At 41.5% G+C, this 9,598-nt stretch overlaps 1 pseudogene; it reads left to right on the plus strand.

The window, feature by feature from the left end:
* Positions 1-2,250, plus strand: part of LOC103276850 — a 20,657-nt pseudogene extending 18,407 nt beyond the window's left edge.
* The last annotated feature ends 7,348 nt before the right edge of the window (positions 2,251-9,598 follow it).

Here is a 9,598-nt window from a genome sequence, read left to right on the forward strand (position 1 = left end):
GCCACCGAGCCCGGCTTACCCCACATCATTAAAATAGAAAAAAAAAAAAAAGAGAGAGAAATGTTTAGGTATTTGGTGTGGAAAAATACTATTGACTAAAATTAGTTTTTTTTTTTTTTTTTGAGTTGGAGTCTCACTTTGTCGCCCAGACTGGAGTCGCAGTGGCACGCTCCCGGCCACCGAAGCCTCGACCTGCTGGGCTCCGGCAATCCTTCCGCCTTAGCCTTCCAAGTAACTGGAACTAGAGGCGCACGCTACTACGCCCGGTTAAGATTTTGACTTACTGTAGAGATGAGGTCTCACCCTGTTGCCCAGGCTGGTCTTGAACTTGCGGGCTTAGACAATCCTCTCGCCTTGGCCTCCCAAAGTGCTGGGGATTACAGGCTTGAACCACCGCGCCCGACCTAGTGTAGGTTTTAAACAGGAGGATAAATCTGCCCGTAACTTTGTAAACCTCGGTCACATTCATCTGGATGGATGCGTGGTCCTTGGTACCGAGGTTGCGGCGGAGCTTTTCCGCGGCGTGTACAGGGCCAGGAACTCGCCGGCGTCGTTCTGCATGGCTAGAATGCGCCAGCTGCCACCATGCGGCAAGCCTGTAGAGAAAGGAAATATCACGTGCCTGGGGAAGAGATATTAGCCCAAACTTCCATTTTAAACAAATTCTCAAATTATCCTATTTCATCTATTCTAATATGTGTGTGTCCTCACAGATTTTAACGTCTCTAAAATCTGGGTGTGTCTCATAGTAGATACTATCTCCTCATCACTGCTATCCAGTTTGCAGGCATAATCATGTTGTGTAAACACCCAGTATGAATGACAAAGAACAGACAACATTGAACAATAAACAATTACCAATGAAATTTCAGTCATTTCATTTCAAATGACTATTACAAATCTTGATTCTGGTTTGCACTCTGATACTGCCACAACAGGATAAAAACAATTTCATTTTTCCCCCATGGAAATAAATTTATAACTCAACAGCACAAGTTTATTTTCAAGTCACGTAATTATTTCCTGTTTGCCCCTGGCAAAGGGAAGACTTCTGTGATGGGTGGAGCCCCACATGGGTCTGTAAGCAAGTGATGCAAGATTTCTGCTTCAGAGGAGATAGCTCAGGACCTAACTTTAGGGTCTCCCAGTGCAGGACTTTTAATGCCCTGCCATTAAAACTTTTCCATGACTCCTTCTTCTCCTCAAATAGGATATTAATGAGCGCTATCTCCCTAGGAGCGCCCTTCTACCCCCATCAATGGGACATTTTGAGATTCATATACTTTGAGAGTAGGAAGGGGAATAGAACTAACCTTCCGTAAGTGGCTACAATGAGCTAGACACTTTATATTATTTCACTTACTCCACCTTATTGGAAATGTGCTATTCTTATTCTTGTTCTACAGATGAGGTTGCAGAGCCTTAGAGAGGTTAAGGAATTTCCTAAGGTCGTAAACTAATAAGCATAGGGGTTTAGATGAGGTATGACAAATAGCTCAAGGTTTATTGCCTTTTAAAATTATTAATATAATAGCATTTATAAAATGCTATATATGAAATATCTATATTAATAATCATAATAATAATCCATTAACTATGGTTGATTATCATCATAAATAGGACCACACCCCAACCTATCATTCTTTCTATGTCTAGTGCCACCAGAACATTTGTGATATACTCTCAAATCACTCTGGGAGGAGCTATTCTAACAGCATAAAAGACTAGAGGGGTTAATAAACAAGCAAATGCAACCTTTCTCCCAGGGAATTCTGATCCTCTCTAGAAGCTGGGCTGTGGACCTGGACTTTCTTTCTTTCTGTCTGTCTTTTTTTTTTTGAGTTGGAGTCTCACTCTGTCGCCCAGGGTGGAGAGCAGTGACACGCTCATGGTCACCACAGCCTCAACCTGTTGGGCTCAGGTGATCCTTTTGCCTCAGCCTTCCAAGTAGCTGGAACCACAGGCATAGGCTACCACATCTGGATAATTTTTTGATTTATTGTAGAGATGAGGTCTTGCCAAGTTACCCAGGCTGGACTCGAACTTGTGGGCTCAGGTAATCCTCTAGTCTCAGCCTCCCAAAGTGCTGGGATTACAAGCATGAGCCACTGCGCCCAGTGGATCTGAACTTTCAAGAGAAGAAGTGGGTCATCTGTGATGCTCTGCTTTAGCACAGAATAGCCTCCCCCTATACTCTACATCATTCTCAGGGAGCAGGATGCAGAGGGCCAGAACTACTGTGCTTCCTAACATTCACCACGCCACAGAATATATAGGTGCTATTTTGCCCCGAAAGCCAAACAGGGCAAAAAGTCTTACAGAATTTTGTTCAAGGTAATTGACTCAGCTGTCTTTGAATGGTTACCAAACACTATGCTCTTTTCCAGGCCTGAGAATCACCGGATTTTGTCCATCACAATGTGGTCACCAAACATGTCACAGGCATCACTGAGCACCCCCTTTACTTTGAAGCAGAAACTGGTGAACAAGGGTGTTACAAAGGGAGGGTGTGTGTGTCATGGCCAAGGGCCTCTGTCTGAGTCTGAGAGCAACAAAGAGTCCTTGGAGGGTGCGGTCTCTCTGATAGATTACCCCATGCACTATAATCTCATAGACACTCAGCAGATGGAGGACTTGCTGCAGTCTCTTGTGACTGTTTTACTCAGCTTCAGGTCTTTCTTGAGTGATCAGCTCAGTTGTGAGGTCCTGAATCTGCTCACAGCCCAACAGTATGGGATATTCTCCAAAAACCTCCACAAGAACAGAGAATTGTTTGTGCATGGCTTCCCAGGCTCAGGGAAGACAATCATGGCCATGAAGGTCATGGAGAAGATCAAGAATGTGTTTCACTGTGAGGAAAATAGAATCTATGTTTGTGAAAACTAGCCTCTGAGGAACTTTATCAGGTAAGCAGTTGAATCTTGTGTCTATAAGTATTATTTAATCTGAGTTTCATTTTCTTTGCTAAATTTTCTTGTTTCTTCAGAATTAGATGGGAAAATGATCTGTGGTAACAGACTGTGTTCAGTGGAACATGATAGAATCATTTTTCTCCTTGTTTAAGTAGAGGAAACCCAAGTCTGTCATTTAAACTTCTTTTTTTTTTTGAGTTGGAGTCTCATTCTATCTCTCAGGGTGGAGTACAGTGGCATACTCACAGCCACTGCAGCCTCGATCTGCTAGGCTCAGGTGATCCTTCTGCCTCAGTCTTTCAAGTAACTGGAACTTCAGGCACGTGCCACCACACCTAGCTAATTTTTTGATTTATTGTAGAGATGAGATCTAGCCAAGTTTCCCAGGTTGATCTTGAACCTGTGGACTCAGGCAATCATCTCACCATGGCCTCCCAAAGTGCTGGGATTATAGGCGTGAGCCACCATGCCTGGCCTTAAATTTTTATAGTAACAAAAATATCTGCAAAGCAGTGATCCGGAAAACTTTCATGAAAAATAACTTTACACACATTCAACACATTGTCATTAATGAAGCTCGAATTTCTGAACATGGGGATTGGTATGGGAAGGCAAAAGCCATCACTCAAAGAGCAAAGCCTTGCCCCAGAATTCTCTGGACCTTTCTGGACTACTTTCAGATCAGTCACTTGAGTTACAGTGGCCTCCTACTTCTATCAGACCAGAATTCAAAAGAAGTGCTTACCAGAGTGGTTCACAATGCAGATACAATAGCCAACTACTTACAGGACGAAATGCAAGTAATTAGGGAGCATCCTCCACCTAACATTCCTTATAAGTCCCTGGATATACTTCTTGAAGCTGAATGGGTTCAGGACATTCAGGGAACCTTAACAATTAAGATAGACTTGACTCTGGACAAAGTATTGACATATGTGGCAAAAATCTGCAAGTTCCTCTTTGAAAGGGGATATTTGGCCTGGGTCAGTGGCTCAACCTGTAATCTCAGCACTTTGGGAAGCCGAGGCGAGTGGATTGCTTGAGCCCGCTGGTTCGAGACCAGCCTGGGCAACTTGGCAAGACCTTGTCTCTACAATAAGTCAAAAATAGAGGTGCATCCTGTAGTTCTGGTTACTTGGAAGGCTAAGGTGGAAGGATTGCCGGAGACCAGCAGGTCGATGCTGGGATGACCGTCAACATGCCACTGCACTCCAGCCTGGGCTATGGAGTGAGATTCTGACTCAAAAAAAAAAAAAAGAAAAGGAGCTATTCTCCAAAGGATGTTGCTGTCCTTGTAAGCACCATGAGAGAAATGGAGTGTTACAAATGTAAGCTCTTGAGAGCAATGAGGAAGAAAAGGGTTGTGCAGCTCAGTGACACCTGTGACATGTTGGGTGACCACATTGTGATGGACAGTGTCTGGTAATTCTCAGGCCTGGAAAGGAACATAGTGTTTGGTATCCATCCAAAGGCAGCTAAGTCAGTTATCTTGTACAATATTCTGGTCTGTTTGGCTTCTAGGGCAAAATAACACCTATATATTCTGTGGTGTGGTGACTGTTAGGAACCAAGATGAGAGGAGACAATTGCTATGTAAGTGTTTGTGGGTGTAAGTCTGATGGTACTGGCAGAAACTTTTTAGTTCACAGTCAGCTAGAGATTTGGGAAGAGCTGATACTCAATTTGGAACTCCTCCCTCTCTGACTTTCCTTTCAGAAGTTTCTCTCCACCTCTTTCTAGCATCTATGGTTGCTCCACATATGTCCCCTGATTCTACCAGCCAGAATTATGGTGGTTTTCTGTAGGACTTTTAGAGGACCTGCCCTCTGCAGACCTTATGCAGACCTGTGCCCTGCACTCTGAGTGAAAGCCATAAAAATAAGAAACCTATCCTGTGGCCTTCCTTTCTTTAAGTCTGAATTTTTTTTTTAAAATTCAGAGTCTACTTTTTCACACAGGTTGGAGCTCAGTAGCATGCTCATGGCCACTCCAGTCTCACCCTGCTGGGCTCAGGCATCCCTTCTGCCTCAGCCTTCCAAATAACTGAAACCACAAGCACACACCACTGCACCCAGCTAATTTTTTGTTGATTTGTGGTAAAGATGAGGTCTCACCAAGTTGCCCAGGTTCGTCTCCAATCCTTGGGTTCAGGCAGTCCTCTGGCATTTGCCTCCCAAGGTTCTGGGATTACAGGTATGAGTCACTGTGCCCGGCTGGATTTTTTTTTAAAAGTTACTTCAAGTAGTTTTTTTTTTTTTTAATAAAAATTTGTCCAGAATTTCTAGTTGTTAACTCTAAAAGGTAGTCTGTTAGAAGTTTACTTGGCCATACCAGAAGGAAACTTGTTTCTTGATTTTTTGACATTTCTGTCTGCTATATGGATTCAGGACCTTGGAGAGTCCCAACATATTTCATTCACTAACAGAGTGGGTCTTAATTACGTTCTTTGGCAGAACAAAGAACACTAATATGATTTTGTAAATCTTTTAACATTATAATCTTCAATGTTTGTTCTCAGGACACCCAGATCAAGCCTCGTGATAGTAGACATTAATTGTCACTTTATGGAGAAATTATAGGCAGAGAAAACATACATAAACCTGTTATCTCTGGTTTTCAGTGGGAGATAGTATTAGACACCAAAATCTGGTTCTAAAGGTTATTATTAGTCCTAAAATGAACAGAAGTAGGAAAGCTATAGTCTTTAAAAATCAATGAGTTTTTATTGCAACTTTTCAGCTTAGCTCTACTTATTGCTCTAAAACGTATCTACTGAAGTTTTAAATCATTCTTGAACTGTGACCCCCCCCTTTACTTTGACTGTTTAATAGACCATTGTTATGAACTAAATGTTTGTGTCTTATCCCTACATCCAAATTTCCAGTTGCAACCTTAACCTGCAGTATGGAGCTGGGTCTGCTAAGGAAGTAATTAAGGTTAAATGAGTTCATGGTGTACACTGATCTGGTAAGATTGGTGTCCTGATAGGAAGAGATACCAGAGAGCTTGTTCCCTCTCTCCCTGTGTGTACGAACAAGAGGTCATGTGAGCACTCAGAGAGATGGCAGCCACCAACAAGCTAACAGAAGAGGTCTCAGAATGAAGCCCACTCTGCTGGCACCTTGATCTTGGACTTAGCCTCCAGGACTGTGAGAAATAAATTTCTGTTGTTTAAGCCACTCAGTCTGTGATATTTTGTTATAGCAGTCTGAGAATACAGCTATATGATTGTTATTTGAACTAAAAACACTGAAGCTTAACAGTGCTAATGCAATTACTTATCAGTCTTTCATTCTGTACAAAATATTCTAAATAACCAATCTAAACACTAACAATACAATTGTGGATAACTAATGGAAATTAAAAGTATTACATGCTTAATTGTTTACTTATTAGTAATCCTAGTCTGATAATATCCTCTAATATTGTAAGTTTCTAACTTCTTTGCCTGTCTTTCTTCTGTCTGTGTTTACTCATAGAGTTCCAGTTACCTAGCCTTGAAATTTTAGGTTCTTCTAACTCCAGCAAAATAAGACACTTTAGTAAAATAAGGACAATAATTCTTCTTTATTTCAGACTGCATTAAATCAGATACAACTCTGTATCAAAAAACTATCTTTGTAAATTTATCTAATAAATTAGTCTTGAAAGATCCCTGGACTTCGATGTTACAATGTCTGTGCAAGTACTTTTTAAAAAGTTTAGTTCTGACTGGTTATATCATTTAACGATTTACTACCTAGAAATACTATTTGAAACAACGTCTCTTTTGTTTGTTTGCTTCTTTGGAGTCAGTGTCTCACTCTGTTGCTCAGTTTAGAGTGCAGTGGCACAATCATGGCTTACCACAGCCTCAACCTCCTGGGCTCAGAAGATCCTTCCAACTCAGCCTCAGAGTAGCTGGGACTACAGGTACACACACCACCATGCCTGGTTAACTTAAAATTTTTTTTAAAAATAGAGATGAGGTTTTGCTATGTTGCATAGACTGATCTTGAACTCCTGGGCTCAAGCAATCATGTTGCCTCAGCTTTCCAAAGTGCTGGAATTACAGGCATGAGGCACCACACCCAGCTAAATGTCATATTTTAAAATGTACAAATACTCATGAGTTTTTAATTAGAAAAAAAAGAGGATTTTTTTTTTTTTTTTTTTTTAGTTGGAGTCTCATTCTGTCGCCCAGGCTGGAGTGCAGTGACATGCTCACAGCCACCACAGCCTCAACCTGCTGGGCTCAGGTGATCCTTCCGCCTCAGCCATCCAACTAGCTGGAACTACAGGCGTGTGCCACCACGCCCAGCTAATTATTTTGATTTATTATAGAGATGAGGCCTCACCAAGTGTCCCAGGCTGGTCTCAAACCCATGGGCTCAGGCAATCCTCTCACCTCAGCCTCCCAAAGTGCTGGGATTACAGGCTTGAGCCCCCGTGCCCGACCTAAAAGAGGATTATTAATGTTTCATTTTTTTCTATGAATGAGTAGCAGTTTAGCTTATACATCTGCTGTATTTCTGGCTTTTTTTTTTTTTTTTTAGTTGTAGTCTCACTCGGTCGCCCAGACTGGAGTGCAGTGGCCGCTCCCGGCCACCGCAGCCTAGCCTGCTGAGCCCCGGTAATCCTTCCGCCTCATCCTTTTGAGTAGCGGAATTACAGGCATGCGCTACCATGCCCGGCTAATTTTTTGATTTTATTATTCAGATGAGGTCTCGCTGCCCAGGCGGGTCTCGAACCCACGGGCTCAGGCAATCCACTCACCTCAGCCTCCCAAAGGCGCGGGATTACAGGCTGAGCCACCAAGCCCGGCTTGTTTTTTGTTTTGTTTTTTTTAAACTGAGAGTTTGTGTCTCATTAAACTGAAAAAAAAAAAAAATGGCCCTATGAAATAGATGATTACACTAAGACCGGATGCACTGAGTTTTCCTATACTGCTAGTGAACTGGTAAACGGAATGGAATGAAGAATCCTGGAGGACTTCATGCCTCCACAGGGACCCAACATTTTTGAGGATGAAGTAATTTAGTTGCAAAACAGTTTATTCCTTGTGAAGTGGTAGTTATATGCCAAGGACAAATAAGATAAGTAGTTTCCTTAGAAAGATAGCCTATCTTCAGAGAATATTAGGACACAAAGGCATTAATGTCTCTCAAATTCGATAATCTTGTATTGATCAGTTTTAACAAACTACTAAGTGCTTATATAACTCTAATAGTGGAGTCCTCTAAGACTCCTGGGGGGGGGGAAAGAAAGAGGGAAATAAGAAATTAAGCCAAAATATCTAATCCTTTAAATCTGCTAACACTTTAAGAAACATTCTCTGGACATGGAGAAAATAAGAATATAAATGCAGTGGTAATCTTATAAACATGACTCTCTGAAAATTGCACAAATATATTAAATGCATTAAATAATTTAATCTTCAGAACTTTGAACCATATAATTTTTTACTTTAAAAAACATTACAAGCCGGGCTCGGTGGCTCAGCCTGTAATCCCAGCGCTTTGGGAGGCTGAAATGAGTGGATTGCCTGAGCCCTGGGCAACTTGGCGAGACCTCATCTCCACAATAAATCAAAAAATTAGCCGGGCGTGGTAGCGCACTCCTGTAGTTCCAGCTACTTGGAAGGCTGAGGCGGAAGGATCGCCGGAGCCCAGCAGGTCGAGGCTGCGGTGACTGGGAGCAGCCACTGCACTCCAGCCTGGGTGACAAAGTGAGACTCCCACTCAAAAAAAAAAAAAAAAAAAAAGCATTACAATTATAAATAAAATATTTAGTTATAAATCTTTAGTTACATGTAAATGCCACAGTCAGAACATAATAAAATAAACATGAAAATCAGTGTAAAATAAGTAATAAAGTTTAAACAATATTCTTCCTAATATGTCATTTCTTTCTATAAAAAGTTCTGAGTTGAAAAATAGGAAAATCTGACTTCACAGATATGGGGTTAATGCTAATAAAGAAACAAGACATTCAAATTAACTTTAGACCAGAAATTAGTGGTAATTAAAGGATTTAAGAATTCTGTCTTTACTAAAACTTATAATGAGGATTTAGGGGGTAGTGGTATTATTTGGTAAAATAAATATGAGAGAATCAAATCTAATGCTTCTAATTAAGGCATCTTCTTGGTATGAATTCAAGCTATACAAAATGGTTATATAGATTCTTCCTGATTGTCCATACTGTCAAATAAAGATGCAAAGAAGGCATTTTCAAGACTTTTGGATTGTTTTGGAACTTCCAAAATAACCACACTTAGCTACTAGGTCAGATGAGTGTATTAACTGCACTCGGTACAATGGTATGACAGTAAACGAGACCTTCGACTAAGTTTGGTTATGAGGGAAATGGCTACCACCACCAGTATACACTGGCTTTTGAAACCTCCGAAATTACGTGCGCCTTATTTCCCGGACAAAATATGTAGAGCTCTCGGTGACTTTTACTGACTGAGCGACCACCCGCACAGGTTCTACTGAATTACTGGGAGAGATAAAGGTTTGGGGAGGGTGCAGAGAGAAAGCCTGAAGGCAGTCGTGCTTTCATTTACCTGGAAAGAAGGAAAAAAGAAAGAGAGACAGAGAGAGAGAGAACGAATCAAAAAAAAGGAAGGAAGGAAAGGAGAAAGAACGAAGGGGAGTGGGGTGGGGGGTGGGGGAGAGAGAGAGAGAGAGAGAGAGAGAGAG

The sequence above is a fragment of the Carlito syrichta genome, unplaced genomic scaffold, assembly GCF_000164805.1.
Source record: "Carlito syrichta isolate Samal-C Ts95f unplaced genomic scaffold, Tarsius_syrichta-2.0.1 Scaffold316387, whole genome shotgun sequence".
Taxonomy (NCBI): Eukaryota; Metazoa; Chordata; class Mammalia; order Primates; family Tarsiidae; genus Carlito; species Carlito syrichta.